This window comes from Xenopus tropicalis, chromosome 6, assembly GCF_000004195.4.
Source record: "Xenopus tropicalis strain Nigerian chromosome 6, UCB_Xtro_10.0, whole genome shotgun sequence".
NCBI lineage: Eukaryota > Metazoa > Chordata > Amphibia > Anura > Pipidae > Xenopus > Xenopus tropicalis.
In genome coordinates this window covers 24,510,156-24,530,569 of record NC_030682.2, presented here as the reverse complement: position 1 = coordinate 24,530,569, position 20,414 = coordinate 24,510,156, and the positions used below count along the sequence as shown (strand labels likewise).

The window sequence follows — 20,414 nt, the reverse complement described above, 5'->3', positions numbered from 1 at the left end:
CTAATGCGGCAGCCAAAACTAATAGCCCCAACTGGATGCTTTTAACATTGATGGCCAGTTCACTTTATTATATACTGACACGAACTGAGAATTAGATAAAATGGAAAAGTCTTTAATTAATATAAAGAAAAGCAAATTATAAAGAGATTTTACTGCCTATAACAAGGCTTATTGATGGTGCCATGGTAGAAAAAGGTATCCTTCCTGGGAAGGGTCAGGCTATGAAACCTACCCTTCCTTGCCCTTTAAGGAAACTTCCGCGATTTCACTGAAATCGCGCCACCGCGTATGCCACCCCACCAGCGATTTACATTTTCACCAGTGGGATGGCAATCCGGGGAGATTAGTCGCCCGCGAACAGGGAGATTTGTCGCGGGGGCGACTAATCTCCCCGTGTGCCAGAGCCCTAAGGAGCAGATCATGCAATATGTGCGAGAAAACATTAAAGGTCAACAATGCAATAGACTGATTTGGTACCAAACAAAATATCAATGATTACTTTAATTGCAATATAAAACACATAATTTATGGGATAGCATGCCCTTGCAATAAGATATATATTGGTATGACCATTAATTAATTGAATTAAAAGTAAGGATACAGGAGAATTGGAGTATGAGCCATAATGCAAACAGTGATCTGTAAAATGGCATAACTTTATCTATGGTGGCTCAACATTTTAGAATATACCATAGTAGTAACCTGTCAAATTTGAGATATTGGGGAAAATAGTAAATTAGCTTAGGAATTAGAAGGAAAGATCAAGAACAAAAACTAATACAGAGGGAAAGTATATTGATCTTCAGTATTAATTGATTAGATTATCTTGTATTCCTCTCTTGAAAACTGGATGTCTTAAAAATAAACAATAGGGTGCTTATAATTTATATAAGAGCATTACCCTTGGATTAGTGAGCCAAGGCTCCATAACTTACTCATGGTACGGAATATCCTGGAATCAGAGAAATCAAGGATACAAAAATAATGTATGTGCTCCTCTGATATGAGCTTAGTGAAACCAGCTAAACCCTAGTCACACAGTTTCAATCTGCTCTATACTTGTCATTCGTATGAAATCACCACATATTTCCTATACAGAGGTTTAGTAGGTAGTTACAGTGTAAGAGAAGTGCCAGAACAGTAAGGGGTGAGTTTGAACCAATTGATCACTACTAGCTAGATTAGATGAGCTACAATTGGCTGAGCAACTCCTGAAGTTTGTAGCTGTGTCAGTATCAGACTTTTGCCGTATGAGAAAGCTAAATGCATGTTTAGGCTTCTTGCCTTTTTTATCGCTAATAGTCATCATTATTAAATCAATTTAATTGCTTGTAGACAATTCAAAATGTTATTCTACATATCAGTTTATGTAGAATAAGTTAAGCTAAGTTAATGTAAAGGCTGATGGGACCTTGGGTTACTTTGGCAATTACTTCAGGCTACTTTGGTCTTTTGCATTTTAGCTGGCCATTCCTATAATCTTCGGCTTCAGACAGTTGGCCATTCTTATGGATAGCATTGATATGCCCAATAAGGTAAAAAAGAAAAACAGAAAAAATTTTATTGAAGAAGAAGCAAAATTCATGCAGAAGAATTTGCGACGTGTGCGGTTCTACTGGCGTTCGCTAATGATTGAAAGTGCGAAAATAGCGGATATTTCTTTAGGTGGGGCAATTACATTTTTGCCTTTCAAAGAAGAAATCTCCATCAGATCAGTTTCTACAAGACTTGAAGAAATGCAAAAGAAACACTTTATAGATAATGATCTGAAATTTAAAAATGTGTCTTACTCAAAAAAATCAGTTGAAGACACGTTTCTTCAACAAAGAACTTTACTGTATAAGGAAATTAAGATGACATGGAAGCAAGAATCAGAAATCCTATTAAGCACTAAGCACTTTTCTTATTAAATACCAGGATGTCGTATTCAATGTCATATTTTTTTTAATAATTCATGTTTAGGGTGGCCTTATAGAGAAAACGATGCATTCTTATAACTAAAGCTTAACCTTCAATAATACAGAATAAAATAATAGTGAACTAAGGGAGACTCTAGAAACACTAAAAAACTGGAATCACCTATCCAATAGAAAAGGAAGTCTGATCCGATCCTACAGTGTCCCTGCCCATCAATATTACGTTCTGCAATCGAGAGTTTTTTACTCATCAATATTACATTCTGCAATCGAGAGTTTTTTACACGCAACTCCCTGTAACTTTGACACCTAAGCTGGGTTTTTTGGTATTTTCACCTACAACTCCCTGCACCCAATCCTACAGTGTCCCTGCCCATCGATATTATGTTCTGCAATCGCTATGAGAGGTTTTTTTTTTTTATTTTCACCTGCAACAACTCTCTGCATCCAATTATACAGTGTCCCTGCCCATCAATATTATGTTCTGCAATTGCTATGAGAGTTTTTTTTACATGCAACTCCCTGTAACTTGTACTTTGACACATAAACTGTTTTTTTTTTGGTATTTTCTCCTGCAACAACTCCCTGCATCCAATCTTACAGTGTCCCTGCCCATCAATATTACGTTCTGCAATAGCTATGAGGTTTTTTTTTTTTATATTTTCACCTGCAACAACTCCCTGCATCCGATCCTACAGTGTCCCTGCCCATCAATATTACGTTCTGCAATTGCTATGAGTTTTTTACACGCAACTCCCTGTAACTTGTACTTTGACACCTAAGCTGGGTTTTTTGGTATTTTCTCCTGCAACTCCCTGCACCCAATCCTACAGTGTCCCTGCCCATCAATATTATATTCTGCAATCACTATGAGAGTTTCTTACACGTGTAGGGGTTTACCAAAAACGGGCCCCTAGGACAGGAACCCCTAGGAGAGGCCACAGGGTGGTGCTGGTTAACAGGGACACTGGGATGACTGGGTGTTAAGTAGTTAATGGGGAGGACCCCTGTAGTTCGGGTTATGGCCACAGGGTGGTAGATAGGCCCATATAAGGGAAGCAGCCATGTGCTGTTAGGTTGGTTAGTCCAGGGACTGCTCCAAGAGTGGAGTGAGTGCCCTGGGCATAGTTCTTAGGTAGGAGTTCTGTAATAGATCGCTCTAGGAGTGATATGTAGGACAGCCTAGTTTAGAATGGGCGGACATGGCCCCTCCAGGAGTAGTAGCGAGGTTAAGACCTCCCGGCATTATATCAGCCGGAGTGCAGGGAACTAAGTGGCTAGGTAGGTGGAACAGGTCACCGCTAGTCCAGGAGGCCGGATCTGAGGATGCCCAGTGAGAGTGCCGGTGTGGGTCCCTGTGGGGTAACGTCCTAGCGTGAGTACCGGGGGAACTCTATGGTAGAGTGTCTTGCCGAGAGTACCGGGGAGAGCCCCTAGAGGGGAGCACATGTCGGGAGTACCATTGGGTAGGCCAACAGGAGATGGTACTCAATGAGACGTATGGAGATATACCCTGCACTGTATACTATTGAAAAGCTGCTCCTGGAGAGGTGTCCGTCCAATAAACCTTTTCATTTGCTTTATTCCTATTACCGTGGTTGTGAGATCTATCAGTCCAGAGGGGCCTAACAACATATTACGTTCCCAGGGGGTGGAGTACAGATTCCCACCACTATCCCTGGGTGGAGGCACGCCATACCGGAGGGGAGAATCCCTTGTAAACCCCCATAGTAAGCGGGGGCTCAGGACTCCTGTAGCGCCAAGATAGTGCTCCACAAGGTAGTGCCACACAAACAAATAACAGGTGGGCTACACACGCAACTCCCTGTAACTTATACTTTGACGCCTAAGCTGGGTTTCTTTTGGTATTTTCTCCTGCAACAACTCCCTGCATCCAAATCCTACAGTGTCCCTGCCCATCAATATTATGTCCTGCAATCGCTATGAGAAGTGGTTTTTTTTGTATTTTCACCTGCAACAACTCCCTGCATCCAATCCTACAGTGTCCCTGCCCATCCATATTACGTTCTGCAATAGCTATGAGAGTTTCTTACACGAAACTCCCTGTAACTAGTACTTTGACACCTAAGCTGGGTTTTTTTTTGTATTTTCACCTGCAACAACTCCCTGCATTCAATCCTACAGTGTCCCTGCCCATCAATATTACATTCTGCAATCACTATGAGAGTTTTTTTTACACACAACTCCCTGTAACTTGTACTTTAACACATAAGGATTATGTGCCACAATCAACAACTTCAAAAGTAAAGATCAGGCAGCAGCACAGGACAGCTATGTGCAGACTGGTAACAGATACACAGGCAGGGAGGTGGGAGGGGCTTCCCTGCTACAGCAGAGTAAAGCCTGTCAGTCAGGGCTGTGACCACTTCCTGTGGAAGAATGAAGAGACACTCCCATCTCTCATTTCAGCTTAGAGTGAAGTTCTCTCTGCAGCTCTGCATTTTGTTTTGCCAATTATCAACTACTTGATAACCCTGTACAACCACATTCAGCATCAGCTTAATCTGTGAGAGAGCTATTCGCTCCACTTCAAGGTCTCTTTCTAACTTTTCTACATCTTACTGTAGAAGGATAGAAAGAAATTATTTTAAATTTTATCATATCTTTTATAGCAACAACAACTTCAAATTTTCAGGTATGTTTGGTTTTTTTTTTTTTACACATTTATGATACTTAGCCTAAAACTGGTAATATTGGCTTGTTTTATAGTAAAGCTCAGAATAGAATCTATATTTAATAAAATATTCATGGTGTGAAATTGTTCCTGACAAGGTGGAAGAATGTTCACCTTGATGAGCTGTTTGTTGTGTGGAGCTCATTACACTGGAATATTGTACAGGTATAGGACCCGTTATCCAGAATGCTCGGGACCAAGGGCATTCCGGATAAGGGGTCTTTCCATAATTTGGATCTCCATACCTTAAGTCTACTAAACAATCATTTAACCATTAAATAAACCCTATGGGATTGTTCTGCCCCCAATAAGGGGTAATTATATCTTAGTTGGGATCAAGTACAGGTACTGTTTTATTATTACAGAGAAAAGGGAATCATTTAACCATTAAATAAACCCAATAGGGCTGTTCTGCCCCCAATAAGGGGTAATTATATCTTAGTTGGGATCAAGTACAAGGTACTGTTTTATTATTACAGAGAAAAGGGGATCATTTAACCATTAAATAAACCCAATAGGGCTGTTTTGCCCCCAATAAGGGGTAATTATATCTTAGTTGGGATCAAGTACAGGTACTGTTTTATTATTACAGAGAAAAGGGAATCATTTAACCATTAAATAAACCCAATAGGGCTGTTCTGCCCCCAATAAGGGGTAATTATATCTTAGTTGGGATCAAGTACAAGGTACTGTTTTATTATTACAGAGAAAAGGGAAATCAGTTTTAAAATTCTGAATTATTTGATTAAAATGGAGTCTATGGGAGATGGGCATTCCGTAATTCGGAGCTTTCTGGATAATGGGTTTCCGGATAAGGGATCCCATACCTGTATAATACTCATCACTGTCTTATATTGTGATATGGGGGAACGATGATTACTTTTCAGTTATACAGCACAGTATATATGCATAGGACAATGTAAATAAAAATATACCTAAATACATATTACCTAAGGTACAAAGGCAGATTTTTTTTGAGAATAGTAAAGTACAGGTATAGGATCTATTATCCAGAAGGTTCATACATTACATTGATAAAAATATCTTGTAGTATATAGTCCCCCTTAATCTTATAGTGGCCTTTAGAGTATAAAGTAGACTATGCTGACAAATTAATAGGACTTTCCTTTGCTGTATAAGAATTAATTGACTTTATTAATTGATTAACGAGGGATGTTTTGTTGCTCACAGTAGCCACAATTTTTTATGGGTGACAAAATGTCCTGTGTGTCATTGCCCTTAAACAGGCAAACCTCCCCCTTCTCTAAGCAGCAGCTTTTGAGCAGCTCATTATCAGAGGGCTTATCAATGGACTGGTATTTAGTTCTATCAGCTCTGTAATGCCATGGGATCGGGAAGTGGCATGACGGGAAACTAACTTCATTTTTCATGTTTAGTTCCAGAAATGAGAGAAACCAGAGGTATTTCTTAATTAGAATAATAGGCAAAAAGGATGTTCAACAAAAGCACTATTCATTCAGTTCATTTAAAAAAGGGATGTATACTGTCCTATTAAGCACTAAGCACTTTTCTCATTAAATACCAGGATGGTGGCAAATCTGTGGGATGTTCAATGTCATATTTTAGGGTGGCCTTAAACAGAAAACAATGCATTCTTATAACTAAAACGTAACCTTCAATAATACAGAATAAAATAATAGTGAACTAAGGGAGAATCTAAAAACACTTAAAAATTGGAATCACCTATCCAATAGAAAAGGGAGACGCAAATCTTAAATGATACATTGACTGGGTAGCCAATAGGCTTATTATCCCAATTAAACATCCAGATCACTCCCTTTCAGACACACACATAAAAATTTAGATTTTGGTCATAAAACCCTTCATTCACAATTACATTGCTATGAGGGAATACATTAATTACAATATAGGTATTATGTTCCAATAGCACCGGCAAAAAAGACTGTTTATTCTTTAAAAGATTTAGTTATGATCAACTTAGTATAGTTTGTTATAATGCCACGTTATTATTATTATTATTATTATTATTAACATTTATTTATAAAGCGCCAACATATTCCGCAGCGCTGTACAATAAGTGGGTTTCACACATTGGACATACAGAGTAACATATAAAGCAAACAATAAACGATACAAGAGGTGAAGAGAGCCCTGCCCAAAAGAGCTTACAATCTACATAAATGATTGGATGTTTTTGCTGTTATGTAGGAAATAGGCTGACAGACTGTGTGCAACAGACTATAGCTATAACTTATGTTGGTTGCACCATGGGGCAGGGCCATTATTAGAAAACAACTTTGCTTTCTATGATTCGATAAGAACTGATATGACTGATACAATTTGAATGTAAAATACTACTGGTACAGTTTGAATGTGAAATGATCAGTACATTTTAATCAAGAGGTATAGGGATTGTGGCAGACAAAGCGGTAATAATGTCCATTGGTAGCAGCAAGAGCCAATAGAACATGTATTTATCATTTCTTTTGGAGATTGAAATGAAACTAAGGGGCCTATTTACTATTTTAATTTTTCTTTTTTCATGAATCGCGTTTTTTTAGCACTAAAATACTAGATAATACAGGTATAGGACCCATTATCCAGAATGCTCGGGACCAAGGGTATTCCGGATAAGGGGTCTTTCCGTAATTTGGATCTCCATACCTTAAGTCTACTAAAAAATCATTAAAGCGTAAATTAAACCCAATAGGCTTGTTTTGCATCCAATAAGGATTAATTATATCTTAGCTGGAGTCAAGTACAAGGTACTGTTTTATTACAACAGGGAAAAAGGAAATTATTTTGAAAATTCTGAATTATTTGATTAACATGGAGTCTATGGGAGACGGGTGTTCCGTAATTCGGAGCTTTCTGGATAACGGGTTTCCGGATAACAGATCCCATACCTGTACTAATTACAAGAAAACTCAAATATTTTGTGATTTATTAAGTGAAAAACATGTAGATGTTAAGGTCATGTAGATGTGAACTGGTGATACACTTGTTAAATAGTGACTTTCATTATAGAATGGGTAACATTGATTTATAAAGCAGTCGCCAAAATGGATAAATATTCATCCGACGGAACATGAAATTGTATGAACCAATTCTTGGGGGCCGAAATCTGACTGCAAACTCCATCTTGTCACCACAGACCATTACCAGCTGCAATGTTGTTTAGTAACGCCTACTCCTGGGAGACGTTACGTTTCACAGTAATTATCGCCACATTTTATGCTTTTAACTCTTAAATATGTCTGTGAATTATGCCTTAGCATTATTTCTATTAGATAATTACCGCAATGCGATGGAAACAACGCTTTGCTATATTTGGGGTTATTGCGCATGCGATATGAGTAGTAACACATGCAAAATCACTTTGATGAATCGGTACTTAATTAAAGAACACTTTTTAATGCATAAAACTATGCGTTATGCGTTAATGTCCTTTAGGGAATCGGCCCCTTGGTGTCTGTCATGGAGTTGAGGAAATAGTAGGTGTTTCTTCAGATGCAACAATTGTGTTTTTTTCCTTTCAAAGGAGAAATTCCAGTTAGATCGGTTTCTATGGAAATTTTGGAGAAAATTTTTTTTTTTTTTAAAAATGCAGAGGAAATACTTAAGATTTAATTATCTGACATTTAAAAATATGACTTACTCCACATTTCACCCCATCAGCACACAAAATGGTACTGTACTTCTTGTAATTCCTTTCTGTATGCTGAAATTAAGAGCACATGGAAACAAATATCAGAAATCTGGTTAGACAGAACAGATGACTTGATCTGTAAATACTCAAGGCAATATACAATAGAATATCAGATCCCAAAGATAACTACTGATGGGACGATTATGTTCTTGCCTTTCAAAGGTGATATTTCCATCAAGTCGGAACTTTTCCAATTCGGGTCGGATTCGTGGGTTAGTAAATCAGCCCCTAAGTCTACTAAAAAATCATTAAAGCGTAAATTAAACCCAATAGGCTTGTTTTGCATCCAATAAGGATTAATTATATCTTAGTTGGAGTCAAGTACAAGGTACTGTTTTATTACAACAGGGAAAATGAAATTATTTTGAAAATTCTGAATTATTTGATTAACATGGAGTCTATGGGAGACGGGTGTTCCGTAATTCAGAGCTTTCTGGATAACGGGTTTCCGGATAACAGATCCCATACCTGTACTAATTACAAGAAAACTCAAATATTTTGTGATTTATTAAGTGAAAAACATGTAGATGTTAAGGTCATGTAGATGTGAACTGGTGATACACTTGTTAAATAGTGACTTTCATTATAGAATGGGTAACATTGATTTATAAAGCAGTCGCCAAAATGGATAAATATTCATCCGACGGAACATGAAATTGTATGAACCAATTCTTGGGGGCCGAAATCTGACTGCAAACTCCATCTTGTCACCACAGACCATTACCAGCTGCAATGTTGTTTAGTAACGCCTACTCCTGGGAGACGTTACGTTTCACAGTAATTTTCGCCACATTTTATGCTTTTAACTCTTAAATATGTCTGTGAATTATGCCTTAGCATTATTTCTATTAGATAATTACCGCAATGCGATGGAAACAACGCTTTGCTATATTTGGGGTTATTGCGCATGCGATATGAGTAGTAACACATGCAAAATCACTTTGATGAATCGGTACTTAATTAAAGAACACTTTTTAATGCATAAAACTATGCGTTATGCGTTAATGTCCTTTAGGGAATCGGCCCCTTGGTGTCTGTCATGGAGTTGAGGAAATAGTAGGTGTTTCTTCAGATGCAACAATTGTGTTTTTTTCCTTTCAAAGGAGAAATTCCAGTTAGATCGGTTTCTATGGAAATTTTGGAGAAATTTTTTTTTTTTTTTAAAAATGCAGAGGAAATACTTCAGATTTAATTATCTGACATTTAAAAATATGACTTACTCCACATTTCACCCCATCAGCACACAAAATGGTACTGTACTTCTTGTAATTCCTTTCTGTATGCTGAAATTAAGAGCACATGGAAACAAATATCAGAAATCTGGTTAGACAGAACAGATGACTTGATCTGTAAATACTCAAGGCAATATACAATAGAATATCAGATCCCAAAGATAACTACTGATGGGACGATTATGTTCTTGCCTTTCAAAGGTGATATTTCCATCAAATCTGTTCCTTAAAGGAGAAGGAAAGGCTACACAAGAGTTAATCTCTAAGAGCAGGCTTACCATCTGTGGTCTCAACGCTGCCCTTAAGTCTCCCCATATCCGGATCGTTTAGGTGCACTAAATCCAAAGCGCTGCAAAAACCACTGAGTTGTGTCAGGAACGCTCCCATGATGCATCGCGCTTCTGAAGACTTCACGACTTCTAATCCAGGCAGCACATGCGCAGTCTGCAGAAGTCGTGGACGCGCTCAGGCAGGCGCGCTCTCCCTCTTCACCCTCTGAACCGGCCTCTAGGAGCGCGCACTATAAGCGCATGCGCAGAAAAGGACGCGCGCCTAGGCTGGGGGAAGGAAGGAAGCTTGCGCATGCGCAGTACAGACGCCGAAGGAACGGAAGAGGGCAAACAACTTCAAAGATGGCCGCGCCATTCTTTAGATAGAGCAAAAAGTTTAAAGTAAGATTTTATAAGTTTTTCTTAATATAATTGGCCCCAAAGTGTAGCGTTTTTGTTTATCAATACTAGCACTATGTAATGGTAGTATTTATAAATTTTGCCTTTCCATTTCCTTTAAGGACTTATGGAGAAAAAATGCAAAAGAAAAAATGTGCAAGTTATGTAGTTAAGAGAGGTTTCATAATAATAATAAACCTTGCTTTAAATGTGGTTCCTAGGAAAATCACTATATATTTTTATGTCTTTCTATATTCTAACATAATTAGAGCACAAAAACAATAACCTGAAATCTATATGGACAGGACAGATGCAGTCATTAGAAAAACATAAAAGTCTATCACATTAGTGGTCAGGACACTATGGACAAAGTAAGAACATGAAAACATACACTATCCAAAGGAATAATCCAGGAAGATAGTAGTGAAGTAAAAATATACTATGGGGCACATTTACTTACTCACGAACGGGCCGAATGCGTCCGATTGCGTTTTTTTCGTAATGATCGGTATTTTGCGATTTTTCGGAAAATTGACGCGCCTTTTTCGTAGCCATTCCGAAAGTTGCGCAAAATCTGGCGATTTTTTCGTAGCGTTAAAACTTGCGCGAAAAGTCGCGCCTTTTTCGTAGCCATTCCGAAAGTTGCGCAAAATGTTGCGATTTTTTCGTAGCGTTAAAACTTGCGCGAAAAGTCTTGACTTTTTTGTAGCGTTCGCGCCGAGTACGAAAGATTCGGATTTATTCAAGCTTCAGTATGGTGACTTTTCTTGGGCCAGGTTGGAGCTACAGAGTGCCATTGAGTCCCATGGGAGGCTTCCAAAATCTTGCTAAGTCTGAAAGTTTCGCCCGCCGCTTACGAGCGCTGAATACGAAAAATTCGCGACAAGATACGAGCGCATCGTAATGGCTATGAAAAACACGCGCAAATCGTATTGGTAACTAAAAACTCGCGTTTTTTTGCGCAAATCGTATTGGTAACGAAAAAGTCGCGACAATTTCCGAAAAGTCGTAAAGGCGCTGAAAAAAACGCAAAAAATACAAAAAAGTCGCAAAATGTTCGTTTTCCAATCTGAATTTTTCCAATTCGGATTCGTGGGTTAGTAAATGTGCCCCTATGTGTAAGAACTGCATTAGGGAAAAAGTTGTTTACTTTACGGCTTTGCAGTAAAAATGGGACAACAGAATTTGTAGGAAACTGTAAAGTAAGTGTTCTCTTTCTTTATAAAAAGAAGAGGAAATAATATAACTGTTAATAATTATAATAACATACTTGCCAAACATTTCAAATTTACTAGGACAATCCTGGCAAGTGGGCCACAAGAGGAGGAGTTTGCCCAAAATGGGTGTGGTTTGTGTTGAATCAGGCATTTAATTTGATGGTGTGGCCTAAATATTTTAAAATAATTAATAACTATGTTATTATGTTATATTATTATAACATTATTGGCAACATGTGTTTAGAAATCAGTTGCAGTGGTATAACAAAGACTATTGAGTATGTAATTTATGGTAGGTGGGACACACATAATGCAAAGGTCCTTATATATTTTGGGGTAATGTAATAAAAGGACTGACATTTTTCCAATATCTTGTATGCTATAATAACCAAATAGAGGTTACCAGTAAATGCTACCTTCTGATTGGTTGCTGTGGGTTACTATGCAAAGAGTGAACTTCAAATGAATGGGGCTTTGGCACACCATAGTGTGCCAGGTTACAAATGGTTTTTGTCAGGACAGTTTGCTGGCATGACCTAAGCACCCCAGTTTTTTAAGGTTAAAAAGTATGTAAAAGGGGTGGCACACAAAGGATGCAGGGCTTCCAAAAATCTGAGAATTACAGGCAGGGTCTCTCCCATAGACTCAACTTTAATAAAATACATTTTTTTAAAAATTTGACAGGTAGTTGGGGACACAAGCAAAAGGGCCATACATCAGATATTAGCACCTGACTAATGGTCTTCTACTTATTTTTGTCCCTGTACTAAAGCCTTTTCCATAAGCATAGTTATTTGTATAGTAAGATAACAGAAGATTTAAAAATCCATTCTCCGTTTAGTTCTGATATCTGTTCTGTTTCTCAAAAATAATGTTTCTGAACAAAAGGAAATGTTCTATAGTTTTTAATTTAGGCTATCTTTAACTGAGCCATTGTATATTATGACTTGTCCTGAAGGTTTTAACTTAAGCTTTTCTCGATATTGAGTTCATTGTTCCCTCGAGAAATAAAAGAATATAAATTGCAGGAAATAACTTATTCTGGTGGGATTCTATTGGCCCCAAAACAGGATCACATTGTTATTAACACTCCAGTTACCCTACCTGAAATTTATGGCACCAAATCTTCTTGGTCGATTACATTACCATATTACACAATGAATGCTGATACACACTATCTAAATGAAATTGTTAGAATATTTGCTTGTTATATGTACTTATAGTATGGCTAATGGCTAAATTGGAAATAAATATATGTGTAGTGAAGCCTTTTTTTGTATAGCCAAATAGGTTGTAGTCCTTCTCCCCTAAGCCCCTTGGACAGTACAACATAATATAAATATATATATATATATATGTATACAAATGTAGAAAATGACGGTAGTCACGGGAACTGCATGGGAGACCCTGATGAAAGTTCCAGTATGGAACTGAAACGTTGGATTAAATGAAAAGCTTAAAAGAAGTTCCTGTTGACATGTGTTCCTGTTGATTTTTGCCTCTTCAAATCATGCAAATCCTGTGAGCGCCGTCATTTTCTACATTTGTATATTGCTATTTTGAACAGGCACCCAGGTATTAACCCCATTTTGAATGGTGTGCTACCTCTGCTTGGAATTTATTTATATATATATATATATATATATATATAAATTTAGAAATATAGTTCATCAATTTTTCTGACAGTTTAATTCTAATACAGGTATGGGATCCAGTATGCAGAAACCGTTATCCAGAAAGCTCCGAATTACGGGAAAGCCATCTCCCATAGGCTCCATTTTAATCTAATAATTTACATTTTTGAAAATGATTTCCTTTTCCTGTGCAATAATAAAAATTTGTACTCTATCCCCACTTAGATATAATTAATCCTTATTGGAGGCAAAACAAAATTCTGTTGGTTTTACTTAATGTTTAAATGATTTTTTTAGCAGACTTAAAGTATGAAGATCCACATTATGGAAAGGTCCCTTATCCAGGTCCTAAGCATTCTGAATAATAGATCCCATGCCTGTACTTCATAGGTGTTGTAACAGCACCGCATACATTGAGTCCATTCCATTGCTAAGTCAACAACCACCTCGAAAGAAATGTTTGAATCTTTATAAATGAAAGGTTTAGGCCATGGATGCTAGAGCAGAGTTGTCAAATACTAGACATTTAGGCTTCATTTGGACCAGCATATAAATATCCCAACCCAAATACTGTTTGTGTTGACGCCATTTATTAAAGATACCTGCATGTTTGAATGCATCAGTCCAGTCTGTATAGATGAATCATGAATTGTCCAGGCTGCTTGATGAATCCGGTAACCTTCCAAGGCTCTTTAGGATGATGGGAACTATAGTGTATATTATCTGGAATGCTCTGGGTTTGGCATGGCCTCCCTTAGCTGAGTAGATACTTTAGGAACTATGCCGTTTTGTTCAGTTGGTTGCCCTAGGATACAGAGGATAAAACGAGTGACTGTCCAAGTCTTACAAGTGAATCAGTAAAACCCTACCTATAATGATAGTTCCTGATGCTTCTTATAAACACATGTTGCTGCTTTTCTGTAGCTCCCTCTTTGCCATTCTTTGCTGGGATCTTAAATCCAGACTTTAGTCAAAACACATTTATTAACTAATAATATTTACTTATTGGCTGGCGACTTCCTGTGACTTTCTGCTCAAAGCCTTCTATTAGAGTTTGCCAGTATGATAATCTGCCCTCTCAGGCAAACAAATATTATATGATTCTTTCATTTATAATAAACCACAATATTCTGCAAGCCTCCTGGCATTCCTTGTTGTTGTCTGCCTGTTTATGCTGAGTTTCTACTGAATTCATTAAGAGGTATTTAAAATAAACCACAATATTCCATAAGTATTCAGGCATTCCCCACTACACAGATATTCATTCCCAGATTCTGTAACTCATACATTCACTTCTTAAATGGGCATCTTAGTAGGGCAGTGGCCACCTCTGTACAGTGTAATCTTATTGTACTTTTTATTAATACTATTATTATATACAAGCATTCTACAATTTAATAACACCTATGATGTCATTAAGCCCCACCCCATTTTGCTGTGTGTTCAGGAAAGTATTGTACACATTGAAAACCATTTGCTAATGCAATATAATAATAATATTGTTATTATAATAATATACAGGTATAGGACTTTTCCTTGTTATAGGGGTTTTCCAGATAATAGATCTTTTCATAATATGGATCACCATACCCGAAATCTACTAAATAATAATTTAAACATTAAATAAAACCAATAGGATTGTTTTACCTCCAATAAGGATTAATTAAATCTTAGTTGGGATCAAGTACAGGTACTGTTTTATTATTACAGAGAAAAGGGAATCATTTAACCATTAAATAAACCCAATAGGACTGTTCTACCCCCAATAAGGGGTAATTATATCTTAGTTGGGATCAAGTACAGGTACTGTTTTATTATTACAGAGAAAAGGGAATCATTTAACCATTAAATAAACCCAATAGGGCTGTTCTACCCCCAATAAGGGGTAATTATATCTTAGTTGGGATCAAGTACAGGTACTGTTTTATTATTACAGAGAAAAGGGAATCATTTAACCATTAAATAAACCCAATAGGACTGTTCTACCCCCAATAAGGGGTAATTATATCTTAGTTGGGATCAAGTACAGGTACTGTTTTATTATTACAGAGAAAAGGGAATCATTTAACCATTAAATAAACCCAATAGGGCTGTTCTGCCCCCAATAAGGGGTAATTATATCTTAGTTGGGATCAAGTACAGGTACTGTTTTATTATTACAGAGAAAAGGGAATCATTTAACCATTAAATAAACCCAATAGGGCTGTTCTGCCCCCAATAAGGGGTAATTATATCTTAGTTGGGATCAAGTACAGGTACTGTTTTATTATTACAGAGAAAAGGGAATCATTTAACCATTAAATAAACCCAATAGGGCTGTTCTGCCCCCAATAAGGGGTAATTATATCTTAGTTGGGATCAAGTACAGGTACTGTTTTATTATTACAGAAAAAAGGTAAATCATTTTTTAAAATGTAAATTATTTTATTAAAATGGAGTCTATGGGAGGTGGCCTTCCCGTAATTCGGAACTTGGATAACAAATTGCCAGATAACAGATCCCATACTTGTATAATTATTTTCACCTACTGTGATTGCCTGACAGTGTGCACACAGTGATCACATACAGAAGCAACCTTTATAGAATTAATTCATGGCAATGGTGCTTTAAAGAGGTTAAAATTAATGATCATCTGAGCACTTTTTCACTTTTCCTTAAATATTTTGAGAATATGAGAATTTAGAAGACAGCACCCAGTATGACAGAGGGCCTTGCCTGCACTGAGTTCTGGTAAAGCTACTTCACCCCTCCAAAGGCCAGCACAGTGGCAATGAAGGGAAGAAAGGCACCGTACACATTAAGGTTTCTCATTGGAGAAGCTTCCTGCATATACTTATATTATATTGTGCATAAAAATGTGATGGTCCTATAAAATCCAAACAAGGCTTATTTATGATCGTACCAGCAACTGAAATGTTGGTACAATGGATGCCTTTGTTGCCCATATTGCATCCAAAGATTCTCCGTGCAGTTCCGTATAGTTGCAGCAAGTAACACTGTGTCTGTCCTGCCACTTCTGCTGAATCACAGGCAAGTGCTGCTACTGATGCAGAGGAACCCTTGATTTAAGGCCACCCTGAACGGGGCAGTTATTTCAGGGTTCCCACTACAGGTTGCTTCAATAGGTGCACAGCCTTATGCCCAAAAATCATGTGTAAATGTTACTTAAATGCAAAGTGCTGGAGATTACACAATGCCCACTCTAAAAATGCTAATTATGTTCCATGCAATTGTAATTATGGAAAAATGCTGCATTATGGGTAAAAAAAATGGTAATTTGCATTCAGAATTGCACTTTGTACACTGCATTAAATTTCCCAATATCGAGCCATTTTACTTCAATCAATTCTACAAATGGTTTAGAGTTTTGCGCTTGAAAATATATCTACTGATTAATATTTTTAGTTTTCTTTCATGACATTAAATATGTTCTTTGGAAAATAATACAAAGACATCAGTACTTTGTATTTCTAGACCTTATTTTGCAAGTGGTCTGGTTACATTCTAGCTGACAGGTATTAGCCTTTAAAAGGTTCAGAGAAGAGAGCAATTTTGGCTTTAGTTTTATCATAACATCTAAATCTGTCACAGTTTCCATGAATTTACTGTCTTCTTCTTTTTAGAATTCTGTTTTTGGTCCTATACCTCTTGATGATGACATGAATCAAACAGGTTGCTAACTATAGATTCGCCAATGTATAAATAACAGCAAGATTTCCATTTTGTTTGCTTTGTGGCTACTGAACCTTTGGGTTGTGCCATATGGGGTATCAGGTACACAGGGGCCCTGTGGGTTGAGCCTATCAGCTTGTTAGTAAACGGTTGGAGGACTTAAGTCTAAAGGTTCCCATACACGGGCCGACTATAGCTGCCGATATCGGTCCCTTGGACCGATTCGGCAGCTAATCGGCCCGTGTATGGGCAGAACAGAGCGGCCTGGCCGACCATTATCTGGCCTGAAATTGGCCAGATCTCAATCGGCCAGGTTAGAAAATCCAGTCGGATCGGGGACCGCATCGGCTCGTTGATGCGGTCCCCGAACCGACTGCCCCAGGGCCGAACGATCGGATTATTTTTTTTTAAGTTACTTTCTACCCGATATTGCCCACCCGTAGGTGGGGATATCGGGTTAAGATCCGCTCGCTTGGCGACATCGCCAAGCGAGCGGATCTTATAATGTATGGGCACCTTTATTCAGCACATACTGCAGGAAAGGTGTCAACTTCATCAGACAATGCGGGACCAGCCCGTTGGGGCAGGAAGCTGGGGTCTTTGATCTGTTGATCAAAGAGAGGCAAAGTGTGGGCCTAGAGACAGCAGGGGGGGACAGCATACAGAAAATATGGATTATAGAAATGGATCCATATCTCTGCTGCTTTAAGGTCCACATCCTCATAAATCACATAGGATTTATGAGGAGGCCCCAGGCTTCCCAATGATACCAAACAGGGGCAGCCTATACCCGCCAGTTAGGAGAAATGGGTTCTGGGGGACTGGGACATGAGACACCCCTCATGTTTGGTATCATTTTGATCACCCACATATGGGTTAAAACAATTCCCTACTTTCATAATAATATTATTATTGTTCCCCGTCCCGGTGTCAGGCGCGTCTGTGAGTGGCGTTTTTGTGACACTATATATATATACTGTATATATGTAAATATTTTATTCATTATGAGCCTAATGCTGACCACACATGCAGCAGGATTCATGTATATCAGGCCTCAAGCAGTTCCAGATGTAACCTCAGCCCAGGATCCGATAGTAAGCTTTATATGCTGTCTCTCCAGGCTTATCACACATTAAAGCCGGCCTGCACACACACAGCAGCCAGCGTGGACCCAGGGTTAATTCTGACTATTTACTAGCTATATTTATATAGGATGTGCTGAAAATATCCAGTTATTAACTCATAAAAATGCCTGCAAATGAGTGCAATCTGCAGATACCCCCACTCATACCCAAAAAGCTGTGTATGGAACAGGAGTGGGGTGCTCTATCCAGCCTGCTGGGTTCCATGTCTAGATAATTGGTGGTTTTCACAGAGATCAGCTGTGCTATAGCCATCATATTGCCTGAGCAGACAGCCAGCGCTTGTGGCATAATGCCCGGGCACCCACACAATATTTTCCAGGAGTGGGGCAAACTCTTCAACCAAAAGCAACTTGAGTGGCCTAATTGATGGTGGGCCGTCAGGGTGCAGGGTCAGTAGTATTGCCATAGGCCGCAGAACTACTTGGCCCAACTCTGTCAGGCACAATAACACACACAAACAGGATGAGCCTTTATCCCACAGTAAAGCAGAGCCATTTGATAGCACAGCCTCACTTTCACACACACAGCATCATGTGACCCTGCCGAAGCTCAAAAAAAAAGATATTAAGTGACAAATTTTAGTCACAAGTTTGACAGAGAGAGTGGTAACAGTGGGGGAGGCAATGAATCAGCACTAGCTGTGAATGAAACACCATTACCATTACCAAGACCTGGCGCACTTGTTCTTGCCCTGTTTGAGGGTGAAACTCCAGGCCTTGTCTCTTCCTGAGGACTCCTATGCCAGGCTCTGAATATGGAGACATTTAAAGGCATCAGTGACATAGATACAATGGATTATCATTGTCTAAATCTTTAACTTTCACTGGACATAACTATTTTTACAAATATTCGCCACCTTATTATTCCTGTTACAATAGGGTTACCAGATTGCTTGTAAAATCATTGACATGTCTAATAAATACATGTTTCAGGGCAGCACTGATTGCATTCTAATTATACTGCAATCAGTTTAGCCCTGCTGACAGGATTTTCTAGATGTGTCCCTGAATTTTCAATTGATCTGGTCGCCCTATATTAGAACCTATTATGTATTACTCCAGGCTTTGCCAGTGTGAGTCTTGGATCTTGGCTTTCACATTCTCACATGGGTTACAGATTGAGGATGAAACTGCTGCAGGTCATAACCTACACTGGAATGTAAACTAATATAGGAACGGCTTTCCTATAGAAATCCTAGTGTTCTACTGAGATGTGTCTGCTGCTTGCTGCCAGTTTAGTCCCACTCCCCGTGCATGTTTCCATGCCTTCTTCTTATTCAAATATTATTAGTAGACTCAGGCTTGGAGCGGGACAAGAAAGGGCCCGATTGTCTTATGTTTAGCCAGCATGGGCACGCCATGGTCACAATAGTACAGGTATGGAACCCATTATCCATGCTCGGGACCTGGGGTTTTTCCGGATAAAGGGTCTTTCCATAATTCGGATCTCTTACCTTAAGTCTACAAAAAAATTATTTAAACAGTAATTAAACCCAATAAGATTGTTTTTTCTCCAATAAGGATTAATTATATCTTTGTTGGGATCAAGTACAAGTACAGTTTTATTATTACAGAGAAAAGGGAATCATTTAACCATTAAATAAACCCAATAGGGCTGTTCTGCCCCCAATAAGGGGTAATTATATCTTAGTTGGGATCAAGTACAAGTACTGTTTTATTATTACAGAGAAAAGGGAATCATTTAACCATTAAATAAACCCAATAGGGCTGTTCTGCCTCCAATAAGGGGTAATTATATCTTAGTTGGGATCAAGTACAGGTACTGTTTTATTATTACAGAGAGAAGGGAATCATTTAACCATTAAATAAACCCAATAGGGCTGTTCTGCCCCCAATAAGGGGTAATTATATCTTAGTTGGGATCAAGTACAAGGTACTGTTTTATTATTACAGAGAAAAGGGAATCATTTAACCATTAAATAAACCCAATAGGGCTGTTCTGCCCCCAATAAGGGGTAATTATATCTTAGTTGGGATCAAGTAGAAGGTACTGTTTTATTATTACAGAGAAAAAAGGAACCATTTTTAAAAATGTGAATTATTTGATTAAAATGGAATCTATGGGAGATGGTCTTTCCGTAATTCAGAACTTTCTGGATAATGGGTTTCCGGATAAGGGGTCCGATAGCATTTTTTTTTTTAAAAGGTTTTTATTTTGCATTTTCAAACAAACAAAAATAAACAAGAAAAGAAAAACAGGTACAATAAAGTGAATTGGCACTTACATCATTGTTGAGTACAGTTATTTGCGTTACGTATTTAGTGACAATTTTGAAATAAGACTCCATGTGGTATCAACTTGTCAAGGTACACCAGGGGTTATTTGTGGATTAATCATCCGATAGAGAAATATTAGGGTTGGCATCTAGCCAGGGTTCCCATATTTTTTCGAATTTCCCAGGTGCGCCCCGGGCATTATATGTCAGTTTGATCAGCAGTAGTGTCCCATTTATTCGTTCTATCCATTGTTGGATTGTGGGAGGAATGAGGCTCATCCACTTCATTATTACTACCTTTTTTGCAT

At 38.1% G+C, this 20,414-nt stretch overlaps 2 long non-coding RNA genes across 2 annotated transcripts; both read right to left on the bottom strand.

Moving 5' to 3' along the window:
* Window positions 1–7,987: 7,987 nt before the first annotated feature.
* LOC116411512 lies at window positions 7,988–8,311 on the bottom strand. The gene is made up of 2 exons (XR_004223158.1): window positions 8,252–8,311; window positions 7,988–8,158 (listed from the first exon to the last, which is right to left on the bottom strand). It is a non-coding gene; the product is annotated as an uncharacterized LOC116411512 (long non-coding RNA).
* Window positions 8,312–9,258: 947 nt separating this feature from the next.
* On the bottom strand, window positions 9,259–13,852 carry LOC116411547. Its single transcript, XR_004223186.1, has 3 exons — window positions 13,656–13,852; window positions 9,523–9,585; window positions 9,259–9,429 (listed from the first exon to the last, which is right to left on the bottom strand). It is a non-coding gene; the product is annotated as an uncharacterized LOC116411547 (long non-coding RNA).
* Window positions 13,853–20,414: the final 6,562 nt, after the last annotated feature.